This window comes from Rhagoletis zephyria, unplaced genomic scaffold (assembly GCF_001687245.7).
Source record: "Rhagoletis zephyria isolate East Lansing unplaced genomic scaffold, Rhagoletis_zephyria_1.1 Rzeph_scaffold_02741, whole genome shotgun sequence".
NCBI classification, from domain to species: Eukaryota; Metazoa; Arthropoda; class Insecta; order Diptera; family Tephritidae; genus Rhagoletis; species Rhagoletis zephyria.
This window is the reverse complement of record NW_016159825.1, coordinates 31,966-46,696: the sequence shown is the minus strand read 5'-3', so window position 1 is coordinate 46,696 and position 14,731 is coordinate 31,966.

Genomic DNA, 14,731 nt, shown 5'->3' with positions numbered 1-14,731 from the left:
AAAACACAGCTGTTGTAGGGTTAATGGAATTATCGGCTTACCTGTAAATAAATAGAGAGAAATATTATTAGTTAAATGCTTTTTGTAAAAGAAAATATTATTAGATGTTAGCAATGCATGGAATTTTTTAACAATTTTAGGTTTGTATTAAGAAGATAATTAAAAAAAAAAATCGAAATAAAGAAAAAAATATTTTTCTGTTAACAGGTATAAAAACGAAAAGTGCCACACAAAGTAAGAGAGTTTCACTACCAGAAAGAGTTTCGGACTCCATAGTTCATTTGATTGGTTCATAGGTTTTTCGTTTCGGGTGTGGTATACTCGTCACTTCTTCAGTGGATCGGGCTATGTAGGGAGTTAACCGACATGCTGACCTGCATTGCCGAGTCATAGTAATCACATCGGCATACAATAAGCAGAAATACGGATAATTTTTAGCTTTTCGTGGTAATTTTTATTTTTCATACATTCATGAAAAAGCTAAGCTACCGAACGAGTTCGAAAAAATCGCAAGAGTTCGAAAAGGTCGCAATAGTCCGAAAAAGCCGCAGAAGCCCGAAAAGGTCGCAACAGTCCGAAAAAGTCGCAAGAGTCCGAAAACAAATTGCGAGAGTCCAAAGCAAATTGCAAGAGTCCGAAAAAATTCGCAAGAGTCCGAAAAAAAATCGCAAGCCCGACAAAAATTCGCAAGAGTCCAAAAAAATGGGCAAGAGTCCGAAGAAATTCGCAAGCCAAAAAAAATTCGAAAGAGTCCGAAAAAATTCGCAAGACTCCGAACAAATTCGTAAGAGCCCGAAAAACTTGCAAGAGCCCGAAAAAGTTCGCAAGAGCCCGAAGAAACTTGAAAGAGTCCGAAGAAATCCGATTTAGTCAGAGAAAATTCGAAATAGTCCGAAAAAAATTCGAAACGCCTAAAAATTCGAAAAATATTTCTAAAGAGTCTGAAAAACTGTAAATTTTCAAAACGAATGCATATAATTTACGAAAGTGCCCAAAAAATTCCCGCAGGAGCCCGCAAGTGTCCAAAAGAGAGGTGAAATTCCTGAAAGAAAGTGTTTGAAAAATGCTCAAGAGTCAGAAAAATATCAAAAACTCGCAAAAGGTACCAAGAATCCCTGAAAGATCAAAACAATTACTCAAAGAACATTTCGAAAAGTCTCAAAGCCAATGGCATTTTATTTTATTATTTTTTCCTCCAAAAATGTCAAGCAAGATGCTCACATTCTCAATAACCAGGTGGTGAAATTCGCGATTGAATTGTGTTACATAGAATACGGTGAGCGATACCGTTAGAGCGATATTCATTACAAGATCGATATCAATTTATAAACTCTTGGCTTAGTCCGTAAACAAAATAATTTATTTTTTTATTTGAGGAGATATCAGTTTCCGGAAATACTCGCAATCTCTAGAAAAGATGTGGATATACACCGTAAACATTTAAAAATAACTACAGAAAACTCAGAATAACCTCTATAGTTTCAGAAAAAACGGCGTAAAATGCTTGAAAAATCCGCAAAAGGCAGAGATTTCCAAGAAAAAAAAAACTCGATAGGTGATGAAATTTAAGAAAACTAAACAATACCGAACAAAAGTTGCCTAAGTAGTCCGAAATATTCCCGAAAACTGCGGAAAAATGGAAATTGCAAGATCACGGAAAATTCCTTGTATCAAAGAGAGTCAGAAGAATTTCCTAAGTAAGTAGTGCACAAAATTCCTTGCAGTACCAAAAAATGCCCAAAAATATCCTAAGTAGTCCGAAAAATTCCTTGTGGTATCAAAAAGTCTGAAAATATTATTAAGTAATCCGAAAAAATCATAAAAGAGTGAGAAATATTCCCTACAAGAGTCCAAAAAAATTCCTCAAGAGTTCGAAACTGCAAGTGGTAACCAAGAGTCGGAGAATTTCTTGAGATTCTGGAATTTTCCCGAAAGTGTCCGATAATTTCCTGAAATTATCCGAAATATTGCCAAAAAAGCCCGTAAGAGTCCGAAAAATTTCCTAAAGAATTCGAAAATTTTTCTGGAGTCCGAAAATATTCCAAAAATTTCTGAGGCCGAAAAATTATGGAAAACCTTCTAAAGGTCCCGAGAAACCTTTAATGATCCCAAAAAAATGCAAACACTCTAAAAAACCCATAAAATCGCGAAGCATTTCAGCCTTTTTTAATTCCAATTATATGGATTTTTTTAATTCTTGTCCAACTATCCTACTCTTTCAAACTAAGTAATTTGAGAAGAAATCAATTTTTGCAAATCGAAATTAACTCAATGATTTTCTCTCCATTAACTACAGTTTAAGCCATAAACTTTCTCCAATTTATTGTCTCATCAATTTCTATAAACATTTGCTGCATAAAACTGAAAAATTTTCTAAGAGAAGTCAAAACAAAGCAAATCAGTAATTAAAAATGATAAAACATGCAAATTTCGAAAAGCAATGTGCAGTCATATAAAACGCAAGCTCCAAGCAATTGAATGCCAAGTGGGGGAGATGAAAGACGAGACTGAATGGGTTTCTTGCATTTGTATCATCTTCAATTTCACTACAAAATTTTGTTGATATTTTCTTCTTTTGTTTTTGTTTTTTGTATTAGAAATGCTGCACAAATCATGCATTACCACTTTTATTTAGACAAAGTATAATTACTGCAATGGCAAGTACATTTATGGCACACAACAGCGCCGCGCACAGTTGCCAGTTGATTAGTCGAGTCATTTATATACTTATGTATGTATTTCCTTTTATGCCAAAATGCAAAAAAAAAATCTAAACAAAAAACGAAAAAGGATATAAAATTACAATGAAAGTGAATATGTAGTTGCGAAAACAACGTGCGAAGCGAAGCGAAGAAAAAAGCATTCACACATCCACTTCGCTAAATGTCACTTGCGACGCAGTCGCGCGGCGCTCTCAGCCTCCGAAATAGCCTTAGATGTGGCATTGGGGTACGAGTAACAACAGCAGCAGCAGCAGCAGCAGCAGCAGCAGCAGCAGCAGCCTCCTCGCATTTATTTGGCGCTTTTCACATGCCATTAGTCGAGGAAGTTTCCGCACATTTTCCACTTTTATGAACATGAAATGCACAATGCAAGTTGAAGGCGAACAGGTAAGCCTCGGTGTGACTGCGGTGGCGGCGGCGGAAGGGTGCGCAGCGCATGCAACAAATATTGTGCGAAGCATGCGTGGCATTAATGTGTGGCTGCTTGCGTTGTTAAAATTGCATTACAGCGCGCAGGCACACAGACGCACGCATGCTTGCAAAAAAAAACAAAAATGTGCGAGTTGTCGTCGCCAGGTGTGCTCATAAATATGTATGTATAATGCGAAATATTTGTAAAGACGATACGTCTTAAGTATCTGTAATTAGATGCATACCCTGCAGGAAAATGCTAACAAACTTTATTTGATGAAAACTTGAAGTTTTTTAATTTAATTTGGCAATAACAGAAATATGCTCGAGTTATTTCGGGACTATGCAAGATTTTTTTTTTAAATTTTCAATATTTTCCGGAAAGTTTTTCAGGTCCTTTCGCGAGTTTATTTTAGTTATCACGGAATTTTTGGAAACTATTCGAGATTTCTTCGGAATTTTTAGTGACCGTTGAAGATTTTATCGAAATTTTCCGAAACATTCAGGGTTTATCCGAAAATTTTCTACATTTTTTCTGATTATTTCGGGGTTTTTCAAGTTTGGTTGTTTTTTAATTATCACGGAATTTTTCGATACCTTTCCAGATTTTCTCAAATTTTTCCCGGACTCTTTCGGAACAAAGCACATTTTTTTTACTTTTCAAAGCTTTCCAGGATTTTTTAGATCTTTCGGGAGTTTTCGGTTTTTTAGAAATTTTTTCATAATTTTTGAGACTACTCGGGATGTCTTTGGGATTTTTCGAGAACTTGTCAAGATTTTTTCGCAGTTTTTCAGGACCCTTCAGAATATTTCTAGACGTTTATTAAAAATTTTGCCAGATTCTTTCTTGCAAATTTTTTAACGGGACTTTCTTGATTTTTCGAGTTTTGCTTCGAAATTTTCTCGCCATTTTTAGAGACTATTCGGGATTTTTTGGATCCTTCGAGAACTTTCAAGATTTTCTCGGCACTTTTCAGGACCATTTAGATTTTTTTTTTGGGGGTTTTCCCTAATCTTTCCCGTTTGGGAACTTTCAAGATTGATTCGTGATTTTTCGGGGTTTTCTAGACCTGTAAAATTTCCTCGGGATTTTTGGAACCACACAGTATTTTTTCGGGACGCATATTTCGAAATTGAGTTCAGTTCTAAGCGTTTTTCAAATCATATCAAACTTTCCCGGGATTTTTAGGGATCAGTCAGTATTTTTGCTGGATATTTAGAATTTTTTTCAGAAATTCTAGGGAGTTTTCAAGACTTACTGAAACTTATCTGATTACTTTTCGCTAACAAAAAAAAATTCTGGTAAACTTTTCCAATTTTTTTGCTTTCAAAAATAAAAAATAAAATAATAAATGTCAAAAAATTAAACCTATAAATAAATATTTGGCGCTCATAATTTCGTTCAGCGTTTGACCAATTTTCCAATTTGTGATGTTTGCCTTAACGTTATTACACAAAGAATAAGGATCTGCTATTTTACGCCGCCTCCGAACGGCGGATGGATTTATGAGAAGCTTTTCAATGACAGAAAAACCCTCGGAGATTTGTCGAGACGAAGTATTAATGACAAGTGGTTCCTACGGGGTACCTTTATCTTCAGCTGTATGTATATACATTTGTGTTTATTTACTATATGTGCAACTTATTTTGATTTTAATTCGCCGCTTCTCTTGTTTTTTTTTGCTTATGAATTATTTAAATATGACAAATGCATTATTAATGTGTGCCTACCCGTTTTACCCCTGCCGCCTCTTATTGTAGCATCGAAAAGTTGTTTCTTAAGTAGCTAGTTTCTAAACTGTTTCAATTAAAGTTTTGCTTCTTCGCTAAAGTCTGATGCCGCAAACTGCTTTACTTTGTTCAGAAGATAAACTACAAATAACTACGAGCACTCGTATGGATGTGGCAAAAACATAAAAGTGGAAAATGGAGCAGACGCTGAGAAAACAGTTTACGTATTCAAGCGAAGATCTGTTAAATCCTTAAATTTTTATTGGAATCAGGGAATTTATTTCGACTATTTCGAATTTATTTTAGATCCGTCTGATTCTGTTATAACATAAAGACGCACCCCATTATTTAATTTTTTTTTCCCATTTTTAATTAATTTTGTTTTTGCTTTGCTAATTTTGTTTTGTTTTAATCTTTTTTATTGTTAAAAAAATATTACTTTTTAATTTTATTTTAAGAAACTAATTATTATTATTATTTTCTTATTAATTTTTTTTTTATGTATTTTTATGTTATTTCATTTAATTTTTAGAAAACTTGTTGCTAATAGACAAACAGAATAACGCTCAAACCTCCTAGAGATACAGAAAAGATCTTTCAAGACAGTTGCCAATTCAGTCTACAATTGTCTTACGAAATACTTGTTTTTGGGAAGACTGTGTGGTGAGGTGAGTTGAAAGCCAGTTGCCAGGATGGTTCGATTAGGTTTGTTGTAGCGGCACGACTAGTGTTAAGCCATTCCTATATCAAATAGCCGTTCAACTGTTATTGTTCTTTGTTTATTTAATTTGCTTTTAAATTTTTTTGTTTGAATTTTTTTTTGTAATTAAATTTTTAGAAAGTTATTTTATGTATTTTTAATTTATTTTTTCATGCAATTTTATCTAAATTTTTCGATTTCATTGTTTTAAAAAGAAACATATTTTTTTCAGTAATTTCTTTGAAACTTGTTTTATTTTTTTCTGTTTCTATATTATTATTTTTTTATTTAATTTGCTTTTAATTTTTTGATTTTCGTGTTTTGAACTTTTATATTTTTCAATTCTTATTGATCTTTTTTAACTTATTTTTATTTATTTTTTTAATTTTGTTTTAATGAGAAAAAATATTTTTTTTTATTCCATCTTGTTTTTAGAAACCTATGTTAGTTATTTTTTTCTTTTTTTAATTTAGTTTACTTTTTTTAATTATTGTTTTTTATTTGATTTAATTTCTTGATTTTCGTGTTTTGAACTTTATATTTTTTCTTTCCTAATTATTAATTTTTTTTTACCTTATTTTATTTATTTGTTTTAAAGATAAAAAATATTTATTTTAATTTCATCTTATTTTTCGATCATTCTTTTATTTATCATTTCGTTTTTTAATTTAGTTTAATTTCTTTTCTTATTTTATTTCTTGTGTTTAATTTTTCTTTTCATTTTGGTTTACAGGGAAAAATATAATTTGTTTTTTAAATTTAATTCATACTCATTGCTAAAAGACGAAACAGAATAACGCAGATCTTTCAATTAGTCTTTCGAGGAACAAAAATTAGCTTTTAAAATGGTTGCCAGAAATGACAATTATCTTACGACAGACTTTGTTGAATTGAAAGGCAATTGCCAGAATTGGCCGGATAGTATGTACCCATGTTTAATTAAATGAAATGTATAATGAAATGAAAACAAATTATTTTTTTTTACATCCACGAGTAGGGTTGACGAATGCAAATCGTATCTACTCACATTTTTTTTGCAGAAAAAAAAATTTTATTCAGCAAATCCAAATGATTTTCAACCATGTAAATGACAACTCTACTATTTCAATTAATCATTTTCATAAGTTATATTTATACGCACTTTAATAAGAATTCAATAAATTGCAGGCTCACCTCACTCCATTTGAACTGCCATTAATTATAATTATTTTTTAACTGGCAATCATTAAATAATTGTTCAAATTGAAGGACGGACGCATTTAATCGCATGACAAACGAATTTTTTATTACTTACTTACATATATTCACAGCAATTCAGCTGAAGCTGCAACTGGGGTGTTGCACAAGCTGAACTTGCCACAAAAACAACAGTGAGTTGAGTGCGCCGCAATAAGCAGGATGAATCGTGCTGGAATGCCACGCCCTCTCATCACCGCACAGCCAAAAGAGTCAGCATAGTGTGTGAATGCACAACAGACATTGCTAACTAACCATTGACCATTCAGTCAATCAGTCAATTGGCTGATGGTAAGTCATTCAAATGTTTCTGTGTCAGCGACTAACAGATCTGAACTTCCAAATCGGCACGTACAATGTGAATGAAGCCAACGAGCAATTACAAAAACAACACAGCATTACTGGTAACATTGGTGGCGGCCGGCCATTCAAGCTTTCAACAGTGCAGTAAACAAGTAGAAATGAAGAGATAGCGAGCGTAATAGAGACAGAGATAGTACGATTAGATATTTGCAATCTCCATCTGTAGCTTAAGAGAAAATTATGCCACGGAAAATTATTACAAAACTTGATGATTTTAATGTCTACCTATAATTTATGCCAATAAACATTTCGACAGCTCACAAGAAAGCATGAAATGATGGAGAATGTATTGTGTACGAAAAAAAAGGAAACAATAAAAATAAATGCAGAAACCCGCAAAAGTACTAATAAAAAGTAAACGTCAAACGGTAAACGTGAGTTTCATTTCAATGCGTCGTCGCCGACACAGGCCACAGGCCAAAGTGAGCAGATAAATTACAGCGCCCCATGCCAATATATTGGCAATAATCAACAGTCATCTATGTATAGGAGTAGCGGTAAAAACGACACGACGGCGGTTGTCTGTTGTTTTGAAAAAGGCCATGGCTAATGAGTCGAAATATGAACAATTGCTGAAGATGAAAGTAGAAAATATTATTGGACATAGCCGCGTGTAGACAAACAAACCATGACAAACAATAGTGGCGACCAGCGGTCAAGCGACCATGGACAAGCTGCCTGATGCGAGAAGCGAGATGCGACTTAGGGAGAAAGGCTATTGCTTTGGGAGAAAGATATATTTATTGCACTGCGCGAAAATTTTTGTTGTTTTGCTTGAATTTCCAAAACCTTAAAGCAACGTGAATAAATCCAAAACAGTTAGAGGCGGAGTGGAGAGGGTTAGCCCACAAATAGTCAATTACTTACTGCGAATCTTTCGCTCTAGCAATAAAATATACATCAGTCAACTTTAGGCGACATACACTCGGAGCGCTTATGGCTGAGCTGAGAGATGAAGCGAGCTGATAAAACCTCCTCCCTCCTTCCATTGTGATAAAACCAGGTTTAGAGCAGTTTCACAAGAGTGTTTAGCGCTGAAACCTGATTGATCCTTAATTTGTTGATATGTTATTGGACGCAAACTGGCATTGTGTTATACTAAACTGAATGGGCTACAAAACTGAATACCCGAAATATTATAAACTTATACACTGCCGGTCACTTGTATAGTTGCAGTCTTGTTGCTTTTTTTATTTGTTTATAGTTTGAAAACTAATGTATACTAAATAAACAAGGAGAAAACTGTCAATACTGATAATGAAATGGTTGCTCTATTCAAGTGGCGGGGAGTGTATATATGTATGTACAATAGGGTGCCCATCGAAAATAAATTTTTTTCCAGACCCTACCTCCTAATTTTATTCCTTCTTATGAGAAATATGATTGCCTATTTTTATAGATTTTTTAAAAATCATTTAGAGGTCGCGACCTGTCATTTTAAGTGAGAAAATACGGTTTTGATTCGATTTCAAAGACCGAATACGTCGCTCAAAGTTTTCCATGTATATAATATCGGAAATAAACCACTTTTCGTAGAAATGGTATGTTATTCTTGAAAATCAATATTTTACGATCGAAAGAATCTGGTTCAGGGTTATATGAAGCGTCAATCTTCCTATTCAATATGTTTTTTTTTTTGGGGAGTTGGGTAAATTTGGTGAAAAAAAAACATATTTTTTCTTTTGAATTTCTTAGCAATATGATAATAGCATCTGTACTAATTTCATTAAATTTAACGGTAGTGCGACGATTTACCGGTCGTATCAAAACATGGTCAATATAAATATATTCCTATTTATTTCGAATATACTATCCACAAAGACGGTGTCTAATTTGTTGGCAATTTTACTGCTATTTGCGTATATTTTGCCTTTGGTAAGGTTTTTTTTTTTGATGTTTTCTTTGTTATCAGAGTTTTTGACAATATTTTTCAAGTACTTATTTCCACATTAGAAGATTATCATCTCTATTTTTTTCAACTTATATTGTATTTTTTTTATCACTTTCGTTTGCCTTTTCTTTATTTTGTAGTATTCTACCTAATCACCTGTGACTATCGCCCTATTGCGGATCGAAGAATTTGCATGCAAGCAATTGACTTTGTTCGAAACCTCGTTTGGTCTCAGAACATCACTCACATTTGTGGTTGGTACCCGTATGTAGAACCCTTCTGAATGGCTTCTACGTTTTCCAGCGTTAAAATTTACTTTTAAGGTATACATACAAGGTACAGGGTGTCATATCAGGCTGGTACGGGGAGTCATAAATGGTTAGAGAGCTTTTTGTCGTCCAAAATCCGCAGCAAGAACCGATTGGATGGGAGGGCGAACTATCGGACGGCAATCATTGGCTTCAGCTAACGCGAATTTTTAGGTTTTGGCCGGGTTTGGACTTTTTTAGTACTTTTGTGGGATCATTTTGGTACTACTTCAGGACTGACCATTTCGTATCAAACTCAAAATTCTTTCAAATTCTTTACAGTTTGGTTGGAGGTCTACTTTTTCCACGTTTGCCATGATTTTCAACCTGCTAATAACATTAAAAAGTAGAACTTTTCTGCTTCATTGGTGCAGTACAATTTCATTTAATTTTGTGATTTCGAAAAGCTTCATGTTTTTTTATAAGCATTTCTCTCAGTGTACCATGCGCTCACATACAGTCGCGTAATCATAATTGATAAGTTAACAACGATTTTGTTGGATTGTTGGTGCACAAGAATGCCAAGGCGGTAAACAAACGCGCAAAAATACAGTAATAACAAAGAAAACGGCGGCAACAATAAAACCATAATTTGTAAAAAAAAAACAAAAAACCTGCTGGAGGCAAAGCAACAACCGCAGCCCCAGCGGACTTTCTTTTTTCGTGCTTTGAGGAGCGCGCGCGCTTTTTTTAGGAACCTGTCTTCTCAGCGGAATGTATAGCATCGAGGAAAACCAGCCGCCACAGAAGTCAACAAACAAACAAGCAAATCTGCAGCTGCGCAGGCCGTTTTAAGCGCTGGAAATCTTTGCAAGTAAGCACCATAAAATTATTTGCTGTTTGCCAACGTCATTGTGGGTAATTGTTGTTGTATTTTTTTTTTATCGTTTTATTTATCCGCTGCGGCGTAGCGATGAACTCAAAGCGCAGAAAAGTCGCAAACAAAAAAAATGTTAACCAAGAAAAATCGAGAAAAAATAAAAATAAAGAAATGCAATCACTAAAGTTAAAAGTATGTCAACAATGGCAAAGTACCGCGGGCAACACTCCTCGGCACTGCCTGCCAGTGCTGCTTGGTGACCAAGGCGGCCTCTTTCATTCATTCGTCGTTTACACACACACTCACTTATATGCGCAGGCAAGTAAGCAAGTAAACAGCCAGCCAGCCAGCCAGCCAGCCATTTAACTTGCTATGCGACATGGCATTTATTTGCTTTAGCTGCTGCGACGACGACGACGAATGCAGAATGCAGATACGAACAAGAATTGGGCTAATTGCCAGTAATAATGGTTCGACAAGAAAAGCAATTAATTTCCAACACCAGAAATGAGTTAGATGCGCACGGCAGTAGTAGGAGGGTCGAGGGTAGAGAAGAGGCAAAAACTAAAAATGTTAAATGCTGGCAATTAAGCGCTTGTTTGTGAATTTNTGCGACGACGACGAATGCAGAATGCAGATACGAACAAGAATTGGGCTAATTGCCAGTAATAATGGTTCGACAAGAAAAGCAATTCATTTCCAACACCAGAAATGAGTTAGATGCGCGCGGCAGTGGGAGCGTAGAGGGTAGAGAAGAGGTAAAAACTAAAAATGTTAAATGCTGGCAATTAAGCGCTTGTTTGTGAATTTTTTTGCAACCGATTGCATACTTCAAGGCGCTGCTAACACGCATTATTAGCAAGCCGAGGTGCATTTGCTAACGTCACTCACTCTCAGCAAGTAGCGTTTTGACCTTTTCGCCTATTAGTGGCAAGAGAAAATCGATTGGCCATATTGGCATGACACCACCACAAAAACCACAAAATCAAAGCGAATTAAATGATTGCGCCGCCGATCCTTTTTTAGCGGTTTGTGGGCGTTGAGGAAATAGATGAGGAAAATTATTCACCGTTATCTTCTTTATGTGGCAGCGAATTGATTAGCCTGCTGTTGAGGCGGGAGGCGGCTGGCAAGTGGAGGTGCGCACAAAAAAACGGAGTGAAAAGTTTAGCCTGCATTTTTTACCAAAGTTTTAATTATTAGCAATTGGCATGCAGCTTGCCGACAGGTTGGCTGATTAGCTAATTGGTTAAAAAAAAAAAAATATTTGGTTGGTAAGTTGCCTGCAGTTGCGCACCTATCGTTAGCCGTCATCAATGTTGTATCAAAGCGCAATTAATTTTCATTTGCAGCAAATTTATCGCTCAACGCAGGGNTTATTAGCACAAAGAGCAAGCCGAGGTGCATTTGCTAACGTCACTCACTCAGTCTGTAAGTAGCGTTTCGACCTTTTCGCCTATTAGTGGCAAGAGAAAATCGATTGGCCATATTGGCANAGCCGAGGTGCATTTGCTAACGTCACTCACTCTCAGCAAGTAGCGTTTTGACCTTTTCGCCTATTAGTGGCAAGAGAAAATCGATTGGCCATATTGGCATGACACCACCACAAAAACCACAAAATCAAAGCGAATTAAATGATTGCGCCGCCGATCCTTTTTTAGCGGTTTGTGGGCGTTGAGGAAATAGATGAGGAAAATTATTCACCGTTATCTTCTTTATGTGGCAGCGAATTGATTAGCCTGCTGTTGAGGCGGGAGGCGGCTGGCAAGTGGAGGTGCGCACAAAAAAACGGAGTGAAAAGTTTAGCCTGCATTTTTTACCAAAGTTTTAATTATTAGCAATTGGCATGCAGCTTGCCGACAGGTTGGCTGATTAGCTAATTGGTTAAAAAAAAAAAAATATTTGGTTGGTAAGTTGCCTGCAGTTGCGCACCTATCGTTAGCCGTCATCAATGTTGTATCAAAGCGCAATTAATTTTCATTTGCAGCAAATTTATCGCTCAACGCAGGGTACGAAAACTGCAACAGATTAGTCACTCTTAACGCTCCTATTTTTAAATGCCTTGCATCGTAGAGTTGTTATTGGTACCAGGGACTGCAAATCATAGTTTTTTTAGATTTTCAACCGAAATAAACGTAATGAAAGAATGGTGGTACGGCTTTTTACGAAGCTATCGTTAGTCTTCTCTCATTATAGACATAACCTGGACTTCTACTTATTTGAACAAGAAATAGAGATTTGTTTATATTTTTGGACAGATGTCAAAAATGCTTCGATATTTTACGCGCCTTTCGAGACTCTTGGAATCCTTTGCGGGTTTAATTTTTGCGACGTTTCGGGATTTTTCTAAATTTTTCGAAATTCTTCTTTTTGGGCCTATTGGGATTTTTGCTAATTTTCGTGGTTTCCAGGGCCGTTCAGGATTTTTCATGGACATTTCAGGATTTTCAAGCCTTATTGTGCGGAGTTTTTCTGTTTTTTTCGGATGCTTCGTGTTTTATTTTTTGCGATTTTTCTTTTTGGAATACATTGTGTTTTCATTTTCAGGAGTTTCTGCGGAATATTTTTGGAACTTTTCAGAATTATCGTTTTTTATTCTTCCGGATTTATCGGCAACCATCCGTTTTTTCAGATTTTTCATTATTTTCTTTTTTTTTAATAGTTTGATTTGGAATTTTCGGATTTTTTCCCCGGCGACTTTTCGTGCGGGATTTTGTGGGACTTTTTTCGGGACTTGTCGAAATGCTTTCAAGGTTATTCACGGTTTTTCCAGTACTTTTTGGAAAGTTTATAGGGCTGGTCAGAATTTTATCAGAACTTTTAGAGGATTTTTAGGGAAGGTTTTTCAGGCACCTCGGGCTTTAGTTTTCAGGACTTTTCGGTTTTTTTTTTTCACACCCTTCGGGAGTCGTCGAGCATTTTTTTTTTTGAAAATTGTCGAATTTTTCTGGACTTATCGAAATGTTTTTAGGACTGTTAAGGGCTTTTTTGGAACTTTTCAGGGTTATTGTGTGTTATATCTGCTGATTCGGATCAACCAATCCTTTTTAATGCCTGCTCGAGTTCAGGGTATTTATTGTATTCAAACGCATTAAAATCTTTTATTCTCCGAATGTAATAAACACTTGGGCCTCGAGCCGGCATTAAAAAGGATTGTGTTGTGTTTTATTCCTCGCAATTTTTTGGGACTCTTCTAGCCTTTTTTAACCGACTTCAAAAAAAGGAGGAGGTTATCAGTTCGTCGGAATATTTTTTTTTATTTTTTATTTTTATTTTATTTTTTCTATTTTTATTTTTTTTTATGTATGTTACCGCATAACTTTGGACCACGTCAACCGATTTCGATAATTCTTTTTGCATCGGAAAGGTAGTGGTATCTCAGAGGGGGTTCCATACTAATCTGGTTAAGATCCGGTCAGTGGATCATGAGATATATATATATATATTTTTATTTATATGAGAGTTGAAGTCGGTTTTTTTTGCTAAAAATTACTTGTTTGTGTTTTATATTTTTCCGCAAAGTTTTCAAGACACTGCTATTTTTGTCAAAAATTTTCGAAAGGTTTTTATGGCTGCGTTCAATTTTTAATTTATTTTTCGCCTTATTTTTAAGTATTTTTGGTTTTTCAGGGAGACCTAGGGCTGGTTTCTCCAACTCAACTTAACTTCGTTTAGCCACTTTTTGGACTTAAGTCAAAAGTTAGCCTACGTTTTACACAGCTTATCCATGACTAAGTCAAGAAAATTGACTTAACTAAGTTAAGTTGAGATGGAGAAACCAGCCCCTAGTGTTTTTTCAGGATTTTTCTGGATTTTTTCGAAAGCTATTTTGTATTTTTTTTTTTAACTTCTATTTAATGCCTTAGAAAAAAAAATCAAAATTACCGGCTATTTTCGCTAAAAAAATATCGTGGATGCTTTCATCGATAATACTCATAATTGTAAAAATAAAAATAAAAGCGTCAGGTAAATTTTTTGCTTTTTATTATATGTATATTTTATACTCGTTGCGGTCTCTGGTATGTACACATTAGACGGGTAACCATAACCTCAGGATTTGAAATTTTATTTACTATCCGAAATTTTGGAAGGTTGCCGATTAAAATATTTTCGCAAAAACTACACTCGATATCCGATATTTTTTGTTATACTCTTTAATATTACTAAAAAATCTTTCGTTAGATAACTTGAGCACTTAATTTCTTTTTTTTTTGTAACTACCTCTAATGTTTACGACATTACTGCAGATGCATGTCATTCTGTTTAAACGAAAACAATATACAAACATATGTACAATCTTTAAAGAATTTACATTTCAAAATTCCAATAAATCTAAAATTTATGTAAACAAGCATACGTACATAAATATATGTATGTATGTATATGTATGCTTGCATATCAAAAGCACATTTAAAATATTTGCATATGCTGTGTATTTATTTTGTTTTAGCAAATAAAAAAATGGGTCATTAGATAAAAAAAAACCATACGACACAAGGTCGCGTACAATTAGCAAACATACATACATACATACATACATATGTTGTA